This window comes from Lontra canadensis, unplaced genomic scaffold, assembly GCF_010015895.1.
Source record: "Lontra canadensis isolate GAN:19392208 unplaced genomic scaffold, GSC_riverotter_1.0 scaffold6, whole genome shotgun sequence".
Classification (NCBI taxonomy): Eukaryota; Metazoa; Chordata; class Mammalia; order Carnivora; family Mustelidae; genus Lontra; species Lontra canadensis.
The window spans coordinates 15,261,127-15,282,117 of NW_022631000.1; the positions used below are offsets into that span (position 1 = coordinate 15,261,127).

General features: G+C 41.7%; 1 long non-coding RNA gene across 2 annotated transcripts in view; it reads left to right on the forward strand.

The window, feature by feature from the left end:
* Nucleotides 1-20,991, forward strand: part of LOC116864579 — a 310,765-nt gene that overhangs the window by 218,972 nt on the left and 70,802 nt on the right. The window contains exons 1-2 of one of the 2 annotated variants that reach the window (XR_004382046.1): nt 11,043-11,135; nt 11,445-11,566. This is a non-coding gene — a long non-coding RNA (uncharacterized LOC116864579). Of the gene's footprint in view, nt 1-11,042; nt 11,136-11,444; nt 11,567-20,991 lie in introns of those variants that run through there. The other variant, XR_004382045.1, reaches the window with a different exon arrangement.

The following is a 20,991-nucleotide window of genomic DNA, read 5'->3' on the forward strand; positions in this document are numbered from 1 at the left end:
CCTGTAGAATATGCCTTCATTTCCTGGCTTCACAGGCTGCTGGAGGGGGTGGGTGGAAGCACATGCTTTTGAAGTGATTTCCTTGCTAAAACATTCAAATCGCTTTTTCCTAAGGGGATGAAATATTTTCTGAATTTTCACTGTACAGTTTCTCCAAGCAATAGAAGGAGGGGGCAGGGGATGAAAGCTGGAAACAGCCTTAGTCAGGAATGTTCTCAGGGGTAATACCAGACAGGGATGGGGGGAAGGGAGATTTTTCCTATAAGGCAAGAGCTCTAAAAGCAAGGAGAAGAAATATGAAAATCAGGGCCTGCTCACCAGGGAAACACTGCCAGTGCAGTGGCGGACTATGCATGTGAACGGAATATTTAAAACAGGCTTGGTCAGGGCCCTGAGAGCTATTCTGCGAAGAGCAGCGCCTCTCTAGTCCCCTCCTGTCTTCCTGACTCTCCATCCCTGTCCCAGTGCGGTAGTATTGGGTGGGGTTGGACTGATGCCAACAGCCATTGTCTGTCTGTGTTGGGGGGGCGGGGTGCGGGCTGCGCGCCTGTGTGTGTGCGCGCATGCATGGTGGGGGAGGGGCGATGGCTGAGGCTTTCCAGGAGCCTGTGTCTCTGGAGATTTGGGGGAGAGCTGAGTTCAGGCCCTGGCGCCAGCCTTCCAGAGGGAAATCAGAAGCATGGTGCATAATTAAGCATCGCCCCCCTAGGGCAAATGGGGAGAGTTTGCTCTCCCTGAACGTCAGTCGGGCTGCAGAGATGAAAACCAGGAGCAAACAGCAAAATCCTGGCTCAGGATTCATGAGGTCCTTGGTGTAAAAAGAAGGTGGTACCCTGAGCTGCTGTCACAGGTGCCACTAGCTGTCAATCTGAGCATCCTGGTCTCTTTAACATGGCATTTTTTTTTAACCCACTTGTTTGAATGATTTATCACAAAGAAATCACATTCTATCCTTGAATATTGAAAACTGTGGCATAGTGAGAAGCAGGGAGACAGACAGAACAGGGATGTAGAACTCAAAGGAAATCTCCATGGAACTGGAAATAACTTAAAATTTAAAATAGCCAATTTTGCCAGAGCACTTGACGTGTTTTAGTTGATTTGCATGTGTTATTCTGTGGAGTTCTACAGCAGGCCTGAGGCAGGCACGGTGATTATCATTTCACAGATGAGGAAACTAGTACTCAGAGAGGCTGTGACCTCGCCAAAGTCACACAATTAATAAGTGGCAGATTTGGGACTCAGTAAGAGATGTTCTGCATTGTGACAGCTCTCCAAAAATGAGTCGTTCCATACCTTCTCCATATGGCAACTCTACTGGCTTTAGGGATCTAGTTTATTATTGCCTGCAGGAAATAGACTACTCCACCCACTTTGTAACCCCGGGCCATTTCCTTGTTTGTTATCATCTCATTAGATTTATTAAAAAGACCAGAATTTGGGGCACCTGGGTGGCTCACTGGGTTAAAGCCTCTGCCTTTGGCTCAGGTCATGGTCCCAGGGTCCTGGGATCGAGCCCCACATCAGGCTCTCTGCTCAGCAGGGAGCCTGCTTCCTCCTCTCTCTCTCTGCCTGCCTCTCTGCCTACCTGTGATCTCTATCTGTCAAATAAATAAATAAAATCTTAAAAAAAAAAAAAAAAAGACCAGAATTTCCCCTGTATGTGGTGGTTGCCTTCCCTGTCTTTCTACCCACTGTGATTTCCAGGAAACGACAGGGTGCCTGCCATGCACCAGTGTTATAAAGGTGAAACCAGACTCTGGCTTTCACCTATTCTAGTAGAAAGCAAGTGAGAGGCAGTAGGGTAAATACCAGCATGGGCTTTGCAGTCAGACCTTTTTGAATATTCCAGCCTGATTAAGCTTTCTAGGCCTCAGTTTTCTCATCTGTAAAACAGGAATAATAATACTTGTCTCAGAGGGTATCCACGTGGACTAGAGAATGAATACGAAGTAGTCAATAGAATGCAGTCTCAGAATGTTCGAGACTGCTATTTTTAAGTTCATAGACTTTGCAGTAGAACTCATGAAGCAAAAGTTTGACTTTGAGAGACTTTCAAGAATTCAGAGGTGATTGAAACTGCTGTTTGAATGAAAAGCCTATATTTGCAACTCTGTGATTCTAAGTGTTTAGGAAATACCACAGAGCCAAGCCTTTGTTTAATGCATCAAGGCCTTCCATGGAAAAGATGCTGGATAGATTCCAGTTCACTGGAGTAGGATGGGGAAAGGGAGTGTGTGTTGGGAGGTGGGTAGTTGGTTGGATGCAAAGTTATGGCAGATAGGGGGATATGGTGCTGTGCCCTTTGACACCACAACCCAGTGTCTTTGGTATCCTCCTTTTTAGCTTTGCCTTAGGGATATACATAATATTCTCCTTTCTCATACCTTTTCCAGTACAATGTCAGCAGAGATAGATACTCTCACAACTATTGTCTTAGATATAATAAACTCTGCCTTACTAGGGGTGTGAGAATCTTTGTTCTTAATAAAACCAAAAAGCAGTTGCCTAAACAGAACTTCCAGCTTTTCTGAGCTTTGGAGATCCCTTGAAGACTAATCATTTCTGAATTCACTGCCCTGCTCTTCTTGGCTTACATCTTTTTCTTCTTGAGAATTCACCAAGTCTACCTTCCTTACAGGTCTCATCCTATTTCTCTGCATAGACCAAGCTGTGCTTTCCTGGGTTCCCTGGCCATGGCCATGGTCACAAAGAGCTGTACCTTTAGCTCAGCAGGCTTGATCCTCAGCTTTAATGGAATTCTGTCTTTCAACTGACTTCTCAATCCTTTATAAACTGTCCTATAAGATCCTCGTTTCTAAACTGGAGAAAGCAGAGAAACTCTATGTTCAGAACCTACAGGGATTTGAGATCAAGAGAGCTCTTTAGATCTGTTTACCTTGGAATTGATGACCAGTAAAGTGTTTAGTTTAGATCAAGATTGTCTTGACGGGAAGTGCTGCCTATACCAACATGGAGGAGAGAAGCTTCAGTGAAGTGTGATATAAAAGTCATTAAGAAGCCTATTTACTCTCAAGTTGCTTTACTGTTATGGCATTGAAAGTGCTTTGTGATTATTGTTTATTTCCTCAAGTCCTGCATTAGAGATGCTCAATCAGATCAAACCAGATAGACCCAGAATCATTTTCTAGCTTTGTCCATTACTGGATCTGTGACCTCAGGCAAATTGCTTCAGTTTCCTCATTCTGTAAAATGGCAAATATACTCCCTGTGTGACTGTGGTACAGAATAGAAATAATGGATGTAAAGTGGTTCTTGGTGCCTGATGTGTATTAGATGCACAATAAATGAGAGCTATTTATTATTTTAGTATTTATAGGCTGTTCCTCTGTTAAGCCACTCACTAAAATATGAATATGCCTCCTAGAAGGAGTGATACATTCCATTTATCAGTGTAACTAACTTTCACCTTGGAAAACAAATAGGTTTTAAGGCACGAGAGAAGAGAAGGGTATTGGGGGACATGGTTTAGGGAAATGGACAGCTATGGCAGGATGGTAGAATCTAGATGGACACCGTGATGAGATTCTTGGGTAGCCAGGAGATAGCACAGGAGCCCTGGAAGCTTGGGAAAGGGTGGTGACCAAAATGGGAGTCACCCACAGATTATACTGTAAACAGTCCCCTATCACTAACAGTGGACTCATTGTACATGGTGATGGTGGTGGGGATCGAGGTGGATCAGGCCACAGAATTCCTGGCTATAGGAAAGGTTCTTCATCACAGCTGTGGCTCATGAAATCTTCCAAAAAACCCCATTATTGTCTGCTTTCTCCAGCTGCTGCAGAAGGGAGCTTAGTCAGAAACAAATTGGACGTTTCTTAAAATGCTGTATGAAGACCAAATGAAAACTACACAGCACATGTATTCTTTTAGCTGGTCATTTGACCAATTGCTTGCTCATGGGAGACTGACTTTTAGAAAATTGAGCTAAAGACAGAATCTAAAGGACTCTCCTATTTCATCTGTATCAACTCTGCTTTTATGTATTTTATTTATAGAGTGGTTAAATTCTGTGAAATAATAGAAAATATATGTATTGGTCTTGATCTCCAGTTTCTAGCACAAAGCTAAAACCCTTATAATTTCCTAAGTGTTAAGAATAGTAGGAACATTTTTCTGATATTTGGTCTTTGACTCCAGTTCCTGTTACAGAGCTTTTAAATCCCTTGGGATTTACAAATGTCTTCTGCTCTAATGAGGTGACTCTTGGTGGGCTTCTAGATAGTTTCAGGATGGGAGCTGGTCTCCAGAATGATCAAGCCATGATTTGAAGGTTGGGACTTTCAGGTCTATTCCTCATCTATTGGGAAGAAGAGGGGCCTGGAGATTGAGATAATGATCCTTTCTGCCTACACAATGAAGCCTCCATAAAAATTCCCAAAGTCACCAGGCTTGGAGAGCTTCTGGGTTGATGAGCAAGTCTACAGGCCAGGAGGGTGGCACACTTCAATGGCACAGGGACAGAAGCTCCTGAGTTCAGGACCTTTTTAGACCTCACCCTATCGATCTCTTCATCTGGCTATTTACTCATATTTTTTATTATAGCCTTGATAATAAACCAGTGACTATAGATAAGTATTTCTCTGAGTTCTATAAGCCATTCTAGTGAGTTATCAAACCCAAGGAGGGATTATGGGAGTCCCTATTTAGAGCCAGTTGGTCAAAAGTAAGGGTGACAACCTACGACTTGCAATTATTGTCTGAAGTTGGGGCAGTCTTGTGAGTTTGAGCCCTTCAACTGTGGGATACATACTGACCCTAGGTAGACAGTGTCAGAATTGAATTGAATTGTAGGACACTTAACTGGTGTCAGAAAATTATTTGATACATAAAAGGCCCACACCTCTGGAGGCAGAAGTATTGTGTGGTAATTGTGTGAGTGTAAAGGAGAAAATAGGAGTGTTTTTAATAGATTCCCTTTTCCCTGTACCTGGGACACTATATTAGGGAAGGTTTTGTGTGGTGCTTCAACTTTGGATTTTTTTTTTTTTTTCCTATACCCAACACAGGACTTAAACTCACAACCCCAAGATCAAGAGTTGCATGCTCTACCAACTCCAGCCAGGCATCCCTGTGTGGTGCTTCAAAATTGAAGACTATGATTTCTTTTTACTATAGTAAGGTACAAAAAAGATGTTTCACCATAAGGGTCAACCACCATCGATATGTGATACGGTTTTATGAGCTCTATTCAGAGCTCAGCCTGCTGGAAGCCCTTCATTCCCCACCCCCTCACTTTTCCAAAACCCTGAATTTTCCATCTGGTAGCCTATCAGAAATTCTCTGGAATTGGCCTAGAATAAAGATGTGGATGACTTGCTAGTTATATGGAGCATTCATCATTGGAGGGTGGGGGTAGTAACACCTTGCTGCCTTCCTAAGTCAAAGCAAAAATATCTGGAGGATTGAGAGTTTGCTGGGCCTAGTGAGCAACTTCCTAGTGAATTATCTGTGCTCTCACTCTAGTTTCTTCCTGAGTTGGATCCACAAACAGATTTATTTGCTTCTTATGCATTTTTTTAACTGAGTGATAAATTTAAAGAGCATTTTAAAGAACACCTGCCATGTTTTATCAAGGGACTTTGATGCCTCTTAGGAACAAACTCAATCCCAGAAAAACCTCACAAGCAAAGGAACAGCCAAGGGAATACAACAGCCATCTGGAATGCCTGACCAAAGCAGGAGATATGCCCAGTTGTAGTACAGTAAGTGTGAAGTCTTTTTTTTTTTTTTAAACTTGGCCTAGAATGTTGATTTAATTACATTTAAAATAAGAGAAAGAAAAAGAGTTCAGGATGCAGTGTTCTCCACTTGTAATTGAGGGAAACGGGCCATTTTAAGGAAACATCTGACCAAGGCCATTTAGAGAGTTAACCTGGTTGACCAGAGGGATACAAACAGAATTGCCTAGAATATAACTTGAAGCATTAGGATTCTACAAATAATTATATGATCATTTATAGCAGTTCTTGGCATTGTTATACTTAATCCTCATCACAAACGTGCCAAATGGGCATTGAACTTCCTATTAGTTAGATGAAAAGAAAGAGAAAATATATCAAGTATTGACCTAAGTTTATAAAACCAATGAATGGGAGAACTTGGATTTGAACCTAAAGCTTTTTCTCCTCTCACAATGTCACACTGCCTTCTTACTTGCTTTTTCTTTATTTCACACAAAGTAATTGCTGTTTTGTTATTAACCATGTATTCTAATTATTCGTTCGATGTTCATTTAACCAACATTTGTTGGAAACCTCCTATTTTCCAGGGATTATAGGAGATACAACAATTCATAAGGCAAAGCCCCTCATCTCAGAGTTTACAGTCTGATAGGGAAATAATTGCAACACAAGGCAGAATGTAAAATATGCCAAGAGAGAAGTATGGGTTTCTGCTTCTCTATTCCTCCTTCCCACAGATAATCAATAATTAATCCCACTTTGTATTTTGCTCATACCTGCCTTCCAAGCACACCAAATGCTTTGCATATATTATCTTGTCAACACTCCCAGTAGTAGAACCGCTTTATAGTTCAATTCCGTATACCTATCACTTTGTAAAACTGTGTGCAGACAGCCTCACCCTTTCTCATGTCAGAGTAGTGACACGGCGTCTCATGATAGTGCCAGTGATCTCAAGGACGCAGCACCAACACCGGGGGTCACACACCTCAGTATTACTTAGATGTACATGGGCACACAGTCCAATTTTCTTTTTATAAATTATGGACTGATAACCCAGTCAGTAGGGCACTAGTGGGGGAGAAAATGAAAAGAATGAAGAAATTTTATTCCTTTTGGCCAGTTGCAGAAAACAAACCCCAAAGGGAAGTTAAGGGGCACCAGGAGCATCTGAATGCTAAGTTCTAATGAAGGCGACCACATATGGTACCGTGTGCTTTACTTTTGTTATCTCACTTAACCTCTGCATCTCGCAGTCCAAAAGGGTTGTACTTACCTGTGGGCAAGCACTCGTGTTATCTCCATTTCCTTACAGGCGAAGGAACTGGAACTCAGGTCGGCTCAGTGACTTGACTTAGGCCAGATAGCCTAAAATGAGCAGGAGTTCAGTCACAAATCTGTTTCTTGAAAGCTCTGATTCTAACATCTATGTTCTCCCCCTTCTCAGCTTTATAGATTCAAGGAAAGCTGTAAATATAGAGGTTGGATGCCTGGGAAGGCTGGGGCAAGACCAGGAAGACAGAAATTGGGAAGCACTCCGGTTTAAGGTGAAGTCATGTATAGTCTAACAGTAAGAATGGTTGAAATGATGGAAACCTTTCTCAAGCTATCTTAAACCATAGGGGAACTTTTTGGCTCAGGGAATCAAACTATGGCACTAGTGGGAGAAGGGTTCTGTGGCCTTCATCTAGAGAAGGGAAGGCCCCAACTCTCTATCTCTGTCTCCCCATACTTTATCTCTGCTTCTCTCTTTTCATTCATTAATACCAGTTCTCTCCATGAGGCTGCAACCATATCTAGAAGCTGACTCGGGAGTTTATCTTTACAGTTCCATGACTTGCGAGGAAAAAGGGCTGTTCCCATTAATTTGATTTAGGAAAACGCCAGGAAAATTTATGACTGGTTTTGCCTACACTATTTACCCCCCTATTAGAATTTTACCCCAACCAACCAGAGGGCAGGAATGGGAGAACTGCTTCCTTTCCTAGGAGAGGAAAAAGAGATGTTTGACTCACAATAACATATGCCTCCTACAAGCAGAAATCAGATCAGACATCAGAATAACAGACATAAGAAACTAACCACGGATGGTAATTACACCTTAAAATCAGGGTTTTTTTCCTTCCTAATAAAGCTTCTTCCTTCCAGAAGATGATCCATGCCAACCCAGGATCTACAACATCATAGACTCACAGAATCCTCCCATCTCCTATCTCTCCCCATTGCATAATATGATCTATCCACATTATTCTTCCTTTGGCCACTTTTTGTATGTACCAAGCTCTTTCCTTCTTAGAGTATACTAGCTGTTTCTCTGAAATGATTTCCCCCAGATGTTCAGGTCTCAGCTCAAATGCCACCTCCTGATATAGGACATCTCAAGCTACCTTTTTATTATAAGGCAATCCCTGGCGAGTTTTATCTTGTCATAAACATTACTGACCTTCTCATTCCTCTCTTTTCTCCTCTCCTCTCTTTTCTTTACTGTTTAGCTTCCCTAAAATATGAGTTCTCTGGGAGCACAGATTCTTTCTGTCATCCTGCCCATTGTAACGTTTGGCATACTGTGCAGGTTCTTAATACATATTTGTTGAATAATTGATGAATTTTAGACTTCAAAGAGACTACAGCATTTAACTTGGTGATTTGTACATAAGAGGGTCTTCAGACATGTTTCTGAATAAATGAAAAATAGGAGAATCCAGGAAACCTATATATTTTGTTCAAATTGTGGTGGGAATTTGCTGAATTTATATAGTATAACCAAGACTTCAGATCTTCACACCAAGGGTGAATAGCAAAGAACCACCTTTCCCTTCCACATTCTTATTAGGTGTCTAAGCTGTGTGAATGATACTTTGGCAATGACTGGCTTCTCACTTGGCTGTTCATTTATTGAGCAATGTCATATGGTACACACCAAGCCACCTGCTTTACATAGTTTAGCTCCAATTCTGAGCGTTAAAGTAGTAGGTAACTTGCCAAGAGCCCAAAGGTTTATAAAAGGCAGAAACAGAAGTGTTCCAAACATGTTCTAGCACATCAAGAAGATCTCAGATTGTGTATTTGGTCAGCTCTAATGGTTGATATCTGCCCACAAACCCATCTCATTTTGATCTATGCCTGGCATGTGGGTGAACAGATGAAACTCAGTTTGTGGTTGTCCCTGAGGTCTTTGTCTCTTAGGACAGTGGTTGAAAAGTATCCCCAGAAGCACATCATTATGTCCCTAGGACATGTTAGAGATGTGAACTCTGAGGCTTCATTCTTGATCCGCTAAATCAGAATCTCTGGGGATAGGTCTAGCAATCTGTTTTAACAAGTCCTCCAGGTGATTCTGATTCACACTCATGTTTGGGAATCATTGCTTTAAGGGTATCTTTTGAGAAGCCAGGTAATTTCATCCGAGGGTACCTAAGTATTGACGGAGAATTCTACAGCCCAGTACTGGGAATGAAAAATGGGGGACACGTGATGAACTGTCCTGGTTTGTCCGGTACCTCAGGGGTTCCCAGGATGTGGGATTTTTTCTTTTTTTTAATTTTATTTTTTATAAACATATATTTTTTTTTCCCCAGGGGTACAGGTCTGTGAATCTCCAGGTTTACACACTTCACAGCACTCACCATAGCACATACCCTACCCAATGTCCATAAGGATGTGGGATTTTTAGGTTTTGTTTTTTTTTTCAAAGATTTTATTTATTTATTTGACAGAGATCACAGGTAGGCAGAGAGGCAGGCAGAGAGAGAGGAAGGGAAGCAGGCTTCCTGTTGAGCAGGGAGCCCAATTCAGGGCTCAATCCCAGGACCCTGGGATCATGACCTGAGCCGAAGGCAGAGGCTTTAACCCACTGAGCCACCCAGGCGCCCCGGGATTTTTAGTTTTAAGACCTGGACAGTCTTGGGAAAACTCAGATGAGTTGGTTCCTGTATTAGTTTTTTTGTTTGTTTGTTTTTATTTGGTTTTTTTTGTTTTGTTTTGTTTTGTTTTTTTTGCTACCATAACAAATTACCACAAACTTATAGCTTAAAACAACACATTTATTATCTTTTTGGTTCCATTGATCAGAACTCCAATGCGGGTCTCCCTGGGCTGAAATCAGATTGTAGCAGGACTGTGTTTCTTTCTGGAGGTGTGACAAGAATCCATTTCATTGCTTTTTCCAGTTTCAGAGGGACCCTTCCTCTGTCTTCAAAGGCAACAATGTTGCATTTTCTGGGACCATTCTTTGCAGCTACATGGGTCTCTGGCTATAGCCAGAAAAAGTTCTCTGGTGTTAAGAACCCATGTGATTGGGTAGGGCCTCCCTCAAGATCCTTATATTTGCCAAGTCCCTTTCATGTCAACGAACATACTCACAGCTTCCAGGGAATAAGATGCAGGCATCTTTGGGAAGCCATTATTCTGCCTCCCACAGTTAACCATAACTGGAAGCCAAATTTTCAGAAGTAAATACAGAATTTTTAGTAAGAAAACCAGTAAAGTCCTAGGCAGAGCCAGTACAAGTTGATCCCTTCACTGGAGTGAGAGAGGGCAGAGAAGGGCCATCTCCCTGTGGTGGCAGCCACATCACGACGTGGAGAAGGAGACTCTGAGGTAGGCAGAAGTCAAAAGCAGGCAGATCTGTTTTTTTGAGTCACCTGTTCTGTGATTTTTGTGGAACCCGATTCCAACTTTCTCTTTTTCATGCTTGTGACATGATCTTCCATCTGTAGACATTTGTGTGTGTGTCAAGTATAACAACACTAATTTATTATTAGTCACTAACCATGGGTAATTCATTGTTGCTTATAAAATGCTACATTAACCACTGCTACCATTTAGTTATCAAGTTTTGATGGTAGCGAAAACAAATCACAACTTTAATTGTCTGAATCTGCCTCTGTGTGTGACCAGCATGTGATCAGGGCCTTGCTGAGTCCTATGGAGAACCGGTAAAAGATGTTCACAGGGATGCGGGCTGTCATGGTAGCTCTTGCAGGGAAGTAATGTTCCATGAGTATTTTATTGTGTATGGTATATAGGAAGGATTTATTTGTTCTGTGTAAATATCTGCCTGTCTCTGGTTCTGCCATCTCTTTAGATGAAATGCCACCATACAAAATGTCTTTGAGAATAGCTAGAAATGGATGCGTGGATAGAGCGTTGGTTATGCCGCTGAAGTTTTGTGACTTTAATATAAACATGGGTATATGAAACCAACCAGTGTCTCTCTTCTTCATGGTGACCAGAAGGCTGGGAATGGAATGGAGTGAGGGGTTGGCCCCTGTGAAGTCATAGGTATGGTTTTACTTTACATTATGATATAGATGCTTCTCTGTAAAGGGGAGAGCACAGTCCTGGAGTGAAGATAGACATACAAGTACTCAGATCCCAAGTCCATCCCTTATTATCTGTGTGACCTAAGGGACATTTCTTGTCTTTGTGAGCTTTGTTTTTCTCAGTTTTAAAAAAAGGATAATGAGACCTTACATTTGTTGTGAAGATTAAATAATAGTATTATACATTAGGTGTCTGGTACAGAGTTGGCACAAGTAAATGGCAATTATTAACATCATTGGTTCACTTCTCGAAGATACCTCCAATAATAGTTGAGGGTTTATAAAGGTATTTTTAGTACAGAAGTAGCTATTTTCACTCCTTGAATGCCATTCATTCAATGTGCTTTCTATTCTGTGTCAGGCTGAAATGGATGGTATAAAAATTAATAAATGAAGAATCTGTATCTTCCAGCAACCACAGTCTTCCTGGAGAGATGATGCTTGCTTGAACTGGAGGAATTGATGAATGACATTTGGAGGAGAAGAGAGCATAGTACCCTTCTAGAACAGCATGAACTGAACCAAAGCACAGAGGTAAGATGCAACCCTGATCTGTGTTGGGAATGACATGTAGTTTGGTATTGCTGCAATGTAAGTATATCAAGAAAGAAGTTGTCAGAGCTGTGGCTGAAGATACAGCTGAAGCATGAAAGAACTCCATGATGGTGGGGAACTGGGACATTATCTGTGCATGGTGGGAATCAATTGATGGTTTTAAGTGGGGAATGATGTGATCTAGTTAAGGCTCTCAAAATATCACTCCAGCCAGTCTGGAGTGGGATTGGGGGAGAAGGGATTGGGGGAGAGGAAACGTAAAAGAGAAATTGGGGAGATCGGTGAAGAGGCTCTAATAGTTATGGTATCTGCATTAAACAGAAACCAACTAAGGTACCTCATGTGACTTCAACTAAAGAACTAAAAGAGTGAGTGTGAGCAGAGTTAAGGGAGGCGCCAAGCCTGAGAAAGTACACCAGAGCTAGCAACAGTGGCGAACGTTACCAACTCCTGGCATGAAGGATCAAGGGACGGGAATAGTAAGAGCTGGAGCCATGGAGAAAGAGCACTGTGATAGGAGTTGTAGGAGTTGGGTTCCCAAGAAGCTGACTCCAGAGGAGGATTCATGCACAAGTGATTTATGCAGGAAATGCTTCCAGGAGGAACTAGTAAGGAGCAGGGGAAGAAGCCATGCATAGGTACTATTTCATCAGTATCTGGTGGGAAGACATTATTTCTTTCCATGAGTTAGGAGTCAGAAGGTTTGGTGCCACTCTTCTGCCACTAAGTGACTCAAAGTCCCTGGCTTTTAGTTTGATCTTCTATAAAATGGGGAAATTGCATCCTTACATAGCCATCACGGAAATGAAATAAGGAAGTATGAGGGTTTTGTAAGGGGGTATGCCAATGTAGGGTGCAATGACATAGAGAAGTCATAGATGTTTTAGCCTGAGTGATCTAGGTAATGTGAGTTTAGACCTACGGCCACACATGGAGGCAGTCTTAGGTCTTCTGGGCCTCATGTTTATGCTCTAGGCCTGATGTAAACAGTCTTTGAATTAGTTTCTGGACACTAATCTATTTTTTTAATGACTAATAGAAAAGATCCTGCCAAATGAATTTTTAATTTTTTATAATGGTGGTTAATTTTGGAGATTTCTGTCTTTTAAAGTGGACATAACACCTGAATGATGGATATAAGTACAAATGACTGTGATTATTGTATTTTTAAAAGGCAATTTATCTGATGTGGATTCATTATCACCATATGGGCTCTGTTGACCAACAATACTGTTATCTCGCTATTGGAAGTCTGATGGTATATCTCAAATGAATAGAATTGCTGCCCTCTAAAATGATTTTAAAATCTAATTATTGTCATTATCACTATTTTACATTTCCCTAAACTTTTCTATAAACATCTGGGTTATAGAATAGTTTTTCACTAATGATAACATCTAAAACACTGTGAAATAGTTTGGCAAAACTTTTTGCTGTAGAAGACCCTCTCATTATCTGGATGTTGAGGAGACAGGCAGCATAGCAAGGAAGGTGTCCTGTTGGGGTATCTGATTCCATTGTGATCTACGCACGAGTTACTTCCTGCGATGACAGCAGGAAATACTGGTAACCTTGGCAACACTGGTGGCCCTTCCCATCCTTTTAAAATTGAAATAGCTGTTGCTAGGAAACATCCTAAAGCAAAAAGAGGGGAAAAGAAGGGAGCAAGAGAATGAGAGAAATGCGAATGGGAGGGGGAGAGGGGATGAAAGAGAAGGAAAGAAAATAAAGAGAATGAAAAAGGAGGATAAAAGAAAAATAATGAGTGGTGTTTGAAGGGTTGGCTTCTGGAGATGAAAGAGGCTATTGAATTATTGCCAAAATTAGAGAACATGGAGTGAGGGTAAAAGTAGAATATTAGTTCCTGACTTACTGAAAATCAATAATTCATACTCCATTTTGACTTTGACTTTTCTCAAGCAAGCTACTTATCCTTGATATGGGTGTTTTCCTCCTGCCTCAGAAGGGAAATGTTTGTCAGCTCTCTTGCCTTTAGTCAAACCTCTATCCGCATTCTTTCCTCTGATACCTCACTTGTCCACTAGCCTGAAAATGACATATCTGCAGAGAAGAGCATTCTGTTAAAATGCAGTGAATGCTCCCCTGTCAAGAGGGCACAGCCGAAGTTTCTCCAGTGTCCAGAGGAAGCCATAACCCCCCAATCCATATGTCTGCCCTCTCGATCTCCTTACTCTCCAAGCACTGCTTGGAGAGTGGGGGAAAACAAAGAGTTGCAGCAGCTGACAACCTCTGAATTCAGGGGAAAGGTCATGCTTACTCTGGGTGATTGTAGCTTTTTGTAGCAGGGGAGTCATATCATGCCAGACTTACAGATGAGGAGGACTGCACAGTCCCTTCCTCTCCCCTGTGGTATGGAAAAGATTCCCTGGGCACATTCCCTCATTTCCAGAAAATGAGTAGGTTACCCAAGTTAGAGCCATAGAGTCCGTGGTTTTGAAATTGTGGGCCTCTTGCCACAGCTGAAAGGATTGCGTACACTTTGTTCACCATTGGAACATGGTAGGTGCTCAGTAAGTGACAATGAATGAATGGAAAGCAATCACTTGCCACAGTCTTCTCACAGTTCCCAATCTTAGTTTGTGGGGGTGCCCATCTTCTTTGGGGTCAAAGCTGAGAAAACAGAGTGAGATTTTTTTCCCTAGAATTCCTAGCAGTGAACTTTTACTGTATTCCCACTGGACATGAATGAGAAAGGAGATAGTGCCTAGTTCTGCCACAGCCATTTGTAAACATGGTAGCCCAAGACAAGAGCCAATCCTAAGGAAGCAGAGCCAAGAAGGGAGGATCCTGACTTTCTGCCCAGAGGACTGTTTCTGGTATCTCCCAAAGCTGCACACTCTTCAAATGTCCCAGAGATCAGTATTCTCCACACTGCACTGGGAGCCACAGAGGAACAGAGATGTTGAGATGCCCTTTTCCCAATGCAGTGGCCCACTCTGCCAGGTGGGCACTAAATTAACATTGCTTATGGGTTTTTTTGGTTGTTGTTTTTTTTTGTTTGTTTGTTTTTTGTTTTTTTGTTTTGTTTTGTTTTGTTTTGTTGCTTTACCAAATTCCTAAAAACAAAAAACAAAACAAAACAAAGCTAAGCAAAACAACAAACCAAACTGGCAACTCCCTTCCACAGGAGTAACTCCCTTGGTCCCTAGAGCTTCAGATTTGACTGAGAAACCGTCTTCCCTCTTTCATCTCATTACTCTCACTCCAGAGTTTCTCCTGAATTCTTTGGATTTTTCTCACAAACTTTCTTTTTAACGATATCTTCCACTAATGCAAATCATTAAAATGGACACCAAGAAGCTTCCCACCCAGTAATTTGATAGTCCTTCAGATTACTTGAGTTTTAGGTAGGCCTCAACCAGGACCCAGTGCCATACATAAAATAAAAGACATTCTAAACGGCTCATTCATTGCCAACATTCTATGGCTTTTAATGCAATGCATGATTTGTATGATCATTCTAAAATTTAAAACTCAATATTTTTTATGTCCCTATTGCCTGCCATTCATGAACCTGAACACTGGTTACTGCTCTCATGGAATTTACAGTCTAGTGGGCATGGGGGATAGATAGGCCATGAACAAATGAACGAGATTTTAGGTCATGATATGTGCCACACAGAAGACAAAACAAGGTGATGTGACAGTGTATCTGGGTAGTACCTAGGGTAGCCAAAAGGGCTCTTAGAGGAAGTGACAAGTGAACCAAGATTCAAATGATGAGAAATAGTTGATCACATGAAGAGACAGGGAAAGGTTGTTTTAGACAGAGGAAGCCATGGTTGAAAATCCTGCAGTGGAAATGAGCTTACAGGGTTTTTGTTTTTTTTCTTAAGATTTATTTATTGGGGTGTCTGGGTGGCTCAGTCATTAACTGTCTGCCTTTGGCTCGGGTCATGATCCCAGGGTCCTGGGATGGAGCCCCGCATTGGGCTCCCTGCTCGGCGGGAAGCCTGCTTCTCCCTCTCCCACACCCCCTGCTTGTGTTCCTTCTCTCACTGTGTATCTCTCTGTTAAATAAATAAATAAATCTTTTTAAAAAAGATTTAAATCTTTTTTAAAAAGATTTATTTATTTATTAGAGAGAGAGAGAGATAAAGAGAGAGTACAAGCAAGAGGGGCAGGAAGAGGGAGAGAGAATCTCAAGCAGACTCTATGCGGAGCACAGAGTCCAACACAGGGCTTAATCTCTCATGACCCTGAGATCACAACTGAAACCAAAAGTCGGACACTTAACCGACTGTGTCACCCAGGTATACTGAGCTTGGAGTTTTAAAGAAAACTAGCAGAAAGATTAATGTGGAAAGATTAAGCAAGGGTCCTAGAAAGGATGAAAGGATGAAAGTCATGTAGGGTCTTGAAGACCCTGAGGAGGAGCTTGGAAGCCAGTGCAAAGCAAGGGAGCGTCTATGATTTTTAAAAGATCATCCTGTTGTTTTGTAGACAGTTGATATAGGGAGATAAGGATATAAGCAAAGTGGCAGACAGGAGCTAATGCAGCAATGTAGTCGAAAGGTGCTGGTAGCTTAGACTAAGGTAGACAGTGCAGTTAGAGAGATTGGATCCAGACACTGACAAAAGGAGGCAGAATCAAGGATAGCAGCTAAGTTTGGGACTGTGCAAGTGGGTGAATGGGGGCCTGTAAACTGAGGGGAGATGTGGAATATAATATTTGGGGGGATTGAGAGTTTTGTTTGGATCTAATGCATGTATGTAGGAAGTTGAATACATTAGGTTGTAATGCAGAGAAGGGGTCAGAACTGGAGGTATAGACTGTGGCGTAATTGGGCCGTAGATGGTATTTTAATGATGCAGCTGGATGAGATCACCTGGGAGAGTGGAGATAGAGAAGTGCAGAGGGCCAAGGAACTCCCACATCTAGAGGAGGCCAAGCAAGCAGGGGAAGACATGCCCCCAAATAGGAATGTAATAATGAAAACCCATAAAGCCAGAGGAAAACAAGAGAGGCTGGTATCAAAAAGTCAGAGAAAGGAGCAGTAACTGTACTGACTGTTGCCCAGAGGTCAGGGTAGATATGTAGGAGATGGAACCATTGGATTTGAGAACACTGATGACCTTAGCAGGAAGGATTCCAAAGCAGTGGTGGGTTGCAAATGAGACTGCACTGAGTTGAAAACTAAGAAGGGCAATAAGGAGAGACTGCAGGCAAGGGAATTCTTTTAAGAAGTTCTGTTGTACAAAGAAGAAAAGAAATGCTGTAGCATTTGGAAGGGGATTTGGATTCAAGACACAGTTTCTTCCACTTAACCAAGATCAGAGATACACAAGCATTTTTGAACATGAAATGGAATGATCACCGATGAGCCTTTTAATGTCTGGCCAAAATTCCAAGGACCCAGATTTACAAAGGTAGACGGGTCCCCTATGAGAACCTCTCAGAGGCCTGTAGAATCTAGTCTCAATAGCGTGCCCAGGATGTATGTGTGTTTATAATGGTTATTGCCATACTCTTACAACTCTGAGTTATTAAAAAGTCAATGCTGGATCCAGCTTTCCTTCTCAAACTGCTAATGCAGTATCAGTTTTAGCCAACGAATCAAAGAAGAGAAAGCTTTCCTGGGTGGTTAATAACTAAGAAGACAGAAATTAAATTTGGCCTAATATTATTTAAAAATAAAATCAAATAGAAGAAGAACAACGATGAGAAAAACAATCTCTACTGAAACAATCTTGGCCATTTTATGTTTCCATTCCGCATTATTTTGGGATAAAATTAGTTTACCCTTTTTGTTAAGGGATCTGGCAGTTCTATGTGCTTTTGGGAAATGAGGAGAGCAGTCTGGGGCTGGGATCATACACTGTCCCTGTAAGAGTATACACGAAGTTTTAGGTGTTTTTGTTTTGTTTTTTTTTTTTTTTTTGAAGGTAAAAATAAAGCTTCTGACTTAAAAGTTTATCTTCTAGGAGAGAAATGGGAATTAGGTTGGAAGCAGACTATCTTTGTATCCTAGTTTAGAAGAAACTCTTCAAAGAAAAGAAGTGTCTATACTGATAGTGCTGTTCTTATTCTGCTTTTGTTTTTTAATTTGGATTGGCCATGTAAACATGTATTTATTTCCTCTACATGTCCCTGAGTCTTGGGTTAAGGTGGAGATGGGCACTGACCATGCAGAATGGTGTTCTCCATAGTACAGTCATGGGACCCCTCACATCGGCATCATTAGGGACCTGGCTTAAAAGGCATTGTCCAGGATGCCACTTGCAGACCTACTGGATTAAAATCTTCATAGGTAGGTCCACAAAATATGAATATCCAGGAGACTCTCCAGATGATTCTTATCAGTTGTGTGCTCCTAAATGTTCAGTTTGGGGGGTAGGGTGGTTTTGGGGGTAGGGTGGAGGGAGAAGCCCTGATTTATATTATTTCCCAATTTCGCCTCTACTCCAAAAAGAGAGGTTAGGCTAATAATGAAAAAGAAACCCTGATGGAGACAAAGGGCAGTTTGGCGACTGTTTTCTTTTTCTTTTTTAATCAAGGACTGTTTTCACTTCTCTGAAGTTCAGGCTTACAGCAGACATTTATATTAGCAAGCTCTGCCTTCACCTTGCCTCCTCTTTTCTCAGAAAATAGATAAATCTTTCTGTTTGATAGTTGCTGTCTCTCCTCCTCACGTTCTCCCTCCAGCTAATCCTTCACCTTTCAACGTTTCTTCCCCTTTGCCCCACAGCACTATTTGGATGCCCACTCTTTATCATCTGTGTTATATTTGTAGCTTTGTCTTGAATGGAACAAAGCTGGGATTTCCAGCTGTACCCTCCCCCTCCCTGAAACATTTATATAAAAAAAAGGGCAGCGTTTCTAAGAAGGCAAGAAACCTAAAAACTGATTAGACCCAGGAGAGGGAGGTTTCTGCCTTAGACCTGAAGATCATTAGCTCGTCTCTTCGCTCCAGAGAGGAGTCACTGAAAATTCTTCACGCCCACCAGGGTGTCTCACACATTGCCTCCTTCAACCTGAGGCTGACCTCAGAGCCCAGGTGCAATCTTATCCCCAACCTCATCACCCCGTCACCTGATAATGCATCCCTGTCACATTCTTCTCAATAAACCTTATAATGTCTATTCGTCTCAACACCTGGGGCCTAACCCCTGGGCAATCATCTCAGAAAGATGACCCTGAAGTTCCTTTCATCTGTTATAGGATTAACATGATACATCAGTGTCCTTTCCTTTTCCCAGTAGGTTGTGAGTTTGGTGGTTACAGGCCCAGTGGCGTGGAGTTTAAGGATCTGAATTGTTTATCTTGACTCATCCTGCGGTGGGACTTCAACTGAGGAGCTTAACAGCTCAGCCTTCAGTTCTCCCAGCTATGAAAGACAAATAGTACATAATAAAGCTCCCTTCGACCAGGCACACGCACTTACTTCATGGGTATTTTTAAAGGATAAATAGCGACAGATGTTTTGTCAGTTCAGGATTAGTCCTTTGGTTGACTTGAGAACAAAGCTGGAAGTGGTTTAGTATGTCATGTAAAGGTTTCATGTTTTCAGAGAGTTCTGTTGAAGTGCTTCGTATGAATCACCCCTCTCATTCTTCCTAACAACCCTGTGAGGGTTTTCTAGATAAGCAAACCAAGGTTCAGAGGACTTGAGGTAATAGGGAAAGAGCTGGAATAGACACTCAGGTCACTGGCTTTCCTTAATGACTCTCAACTCAATGTCTCAGACATAAGGAACTCCAGAGCAAGATCTTGCTCTTGAATTCCAGATTTTATGTCCAAGTACCCATTGGGCATTTCTACTCTTTGGAGGCTGCCATTACAGGACAAAGGCTTTTCCTGATCTGGTAACTGCACATCTCATCTGGCCTTTTTGTATATACCTCTCCCTCTCTATGTTGAGCCCTACTGAACTACTTACCAGTTTGGCGAAAATACATGCTCTGATAAATCCTGTGGTCGCTCACATGTATCTTTCCTTTGGGATTAAGGCATACATTTCCATAACTACCAGAAGTGCTGGCTTTTGCCCACTGATAGCTGAGAATTTCTAAAGGAATTGCCTTCTACCAGAGGGAGTTGTCATGCAGAAAGTTACACCTCACTCCAGAAGCAACCTGCATTTCAAGACTGGTCAATGCAGGGGTGAAAAGCCTAGTACTCAAAATGGACAGCTTTGAAAGCCATTCCAACTCAGAGCCTCTTCCATAGGACTGGCTGAGTCTTTCTTTGTTGGAACTGTCTTGCTGTTCAAACTTTTCCCTCTACCTAATCCTACTCCTCTTCCTCCTTTACAAGTTTTTTTTTTTTTTCTTCCTGAGAGCCCTCTCCATAAATCTATATTCACATTCTGCCACACAGTCTGTTTCCTGGGAAATCTGACTTAAAACAGTTGTTACCAGAATTGTCTTAGCAGCTTTAAAATGGGATTTTGAAGTTATATTGTCCTTTGGCTAGCTGGAAATGAGAACCCCATTACTGATGACAGGTGGAATTTTGATAACTCCTGGAATGCTAGAACAGTGCAAAAGTTACATCTTTTATCAGTGGTAAACTGGGATGGAAACCAAAAGAGAATGTCCTGGGAGGTGTACTGTCTCAAGTGATTAAGAGGTTCTAGGAAAGTAGTCAATATAGAGACCATGGAATCACATGGCTTTCCTGGATGCTATCAGACATTAGAGAAAAACAATGAATGACTGAGAGTGATTAATCTCAAATTTAAGACCAAGCAAGAGAGCCAGAAGGCCTGAGGGTAGAAGAACTGAGGATCAAAGCTAGAATGCGATTTTAAGTACAGAAGAGTTCCAGAGAAGATTAATTTGTCAACCTGGCAAATCTGCCTTACCAAGTTCATGGCCTTAACTACAAAGGAGTGAGGCTCTGAGATTTAAGATGGCATTATCTAGGTTGATGCCCTTGAAAATCTTGAATCCTCAGTTTCCTCTGAACCCATAGAAGTACCCTATTCCTTTCTGTTAAAAGTTATCACTTCTTTTTGCTTGCAAGATTGCAAAATAACATATACTTCCATACCTCCCCTCATCTGTTCCCACCTTCCCTCTTGCCACCAGACCATTAACTAGGTTAAAGATAGAACATAACTGGCTGGGGAAATGTTTGGCCTACTAGCAAAAACAAACAAACAAAAAAAAAAGTTACTGTACACCAAAAGAGCTGGAGGAGCTGGCCAACATCAACATGTATTAATAGGACCAGGAGAGAGAGAAAGTATGGACTTGATCCTGAGGTTCTGGGACAAGGCGAAAGTGTGGGAGAATGAGGGCAAAACATAAATTTGTATAAGGGAGAATTTATATGGAACATTTTCCATTAGTGCAGGACTTGATACCCTGTCAAGGACCCAGGAGATAGTGGTAACATGCAGCTAGAATGGCTCCTAGAAGCTTGGAAAGAGCTTTGG